Here is a 1,965-nt window from a genome sequence, read left to right as displayed (position 1 = left end):
CACTGCACCCTTATGTCACGTATGCTTCAGTTAACACACAGCAGATTTGGATAGATGGGTGGTGTCATTCGCCACGAGGGCGTGGGTGCGGGCAGCGAGACTGGGGACGCGCTCGCGCTCGGCCACCCCTCAGTGTCCCTCCAGCCAGCCCGTGTGGCCGGTTCTCCGACCACGTGCACGGCAGCCGAGCGTCTCCCACGTTCATGAAGTTCGAGGTGTTGTGGGAGACAGTAGGAGAATCCACGATCGGGAGAGGCCGTGAGAAAGCAATGGAGGAAAGAAAGTTACTTCATCATTTTTGGCTAAGTCACAGGAAGAACTGCCACCTAGGAGAACCGAGGACGGTTACCTCGAAGTTCTCTTGCCTTTGGGCAGCGAACCTGAATTCTGAGAGAATTATTTGACTGTTCAAAACACCGTAAGTTTTGGCAGGGTTTTTGAGGATTTGAAAGCTTAAGAGCTATTTGCTACATGCACACCAAAATTCAAACAGCCGATGTCTCCTTTACGGACAGTTACAACCCCAGTGGACAGGACTGATAGGTGTAAGAAAAGCTTAATTCCAGAACAGGAATTAAGTTCAGTGGCTATGTGAGCTGGGGTGGAAAAACATCTACGGGAGTGAAGACATAGACGTCCCAGTTGCACGGGGATGAGCTCTATCCTGTCTCGGATGCAATGTCTGTAATGGGGGCTCGGGATTCTCAAAATAAAGGGCCAGTATTTGTAAATCCACTCATCCTTGAAAGCCCAGAGGAAGAAAAGCTCTCTAGACAAGAGGAATCGAACAAGGCGAGAAGAACTGCCTCCAGCTTCACAATGTTACCTTTGAAAAGGGCTCCCAGGGCTGAGGAGAGGGCCACCGTATGTGACATGTTTATCAGCACACTGCATCCAAAGACTATAAGTTTTCAGAGGCGAGTTTTGCCCCCTAATGCAGGGTGGATGGAGAATCTGAAACTGAAGAGCTTAGAAAGTTGCCACCCGGAGGAGCAGATCATTTTCAGTAGGCTCTTTGGCGGTTTCCTTATGAGGAAAGCATACGAACCTGCTTGGGCTACTGCTTGCAGCTCCCGGGGTTCCCAACCGTTCCTGGTAGCAGTGGATGACGTCGCTTCAGAAACCAGTTGAGCCTGGCTCATTGCTCTTTCTTTCTTCCTGGGTATGCTTTACTCAGAACAATTACATTTAAGTCAGAGTACACAGTGAAGTGGCCTCTCTTCAGAATGAAGAGCATATAACCACCAATGTCTTTCGTTTTACATTCATGTTGGAAAAAGAAGTGCCCTTGGTTTTCCCCAGGACATATGGAGAGTCCATGATGTATTTAGATGGGCAGTTGCATTTTATTTTTTTATTTTTATTTTTTTTCCTTTTTGTCTTTTTTACTGACCGGTAACGGGATCGCAACCCTCGGTGTCGCGCCCTTACTGGGGACTGGCAACAGACTCGCAACCCTCGGTGTTGCGCCCGCACCGCGCTCAGCCAGTGAGCAGGAACCGGTCTCCACATGGGATCCGAACCCTTGGCGGGAGCGCCGCCGCGCTCCCAAGCGGCGCACTCTCCAGTGTGCCACCGGGCCGGCCCAGCAGTTGCATTTTAACTCCGTGAGTGTCCCGGTGACCTTGAGAAAGGACTACCTTGTGGAGCCCTACAAAAACCTCACTTGGTAAAAACCAGCACTCCACTGACAGGGACATAGTGCCTGATGGAGGCCTCAAGGGTACTGGCTTTAGTGTTGCTTCTCATCCTCCACAGAGGAGACTGTAGTCAACTTTTAAGATGATCAGAAAAGCAGAAGAAGAGAATGGCTGGATGGGGCTGGGTGGAGAAAGAGTTATTAAACAATAAATACTTTCAAACAAAAACAAACAAACAAAAATTCTGACCATAAACTAAGCCAAAGGGCAAGTCTCAGCAAATATCAAGGGGTTGATTATTGCAGAGACCACAATGTGGTTACCG

The 1,965-nt window shown here is 49.3% G+C and overlaps 1 pseudogene; it reads left to right on the top strand.

Annotated features, from left to right (window-relative positions):
- The first annotated feature begins 202 nt into the window (after positions 1–202).
- On the top strand, positions 203–1,673 carry LOC103586722 (annotated as a pseudogene).
- Positions 1,674–1,965: the final 292 nt, after the last annotated feature.

The sequence above is a fragment of the Galeopterus variegatus genome, unplaced genomic scaffold, assembly GCF_000696425.1.
Source record: "Galeopterus variegatus unplaced genomic scaffold, G_variegatus-3.0.2 Scaffold20, whole genome shotgun sequence".
Lineage (NCBI taxonomy): Eukaryota > Metazoa > Chordata > Mammalia > Dermoptera > Cynocephalidae > Galeopterus > Galeopterus variegatus.
The sequence above is the reverse complement of the archived record's forward strand: the minus strand, read 5'-3'. Positions and strand labels throughout refer to the sequence as shown.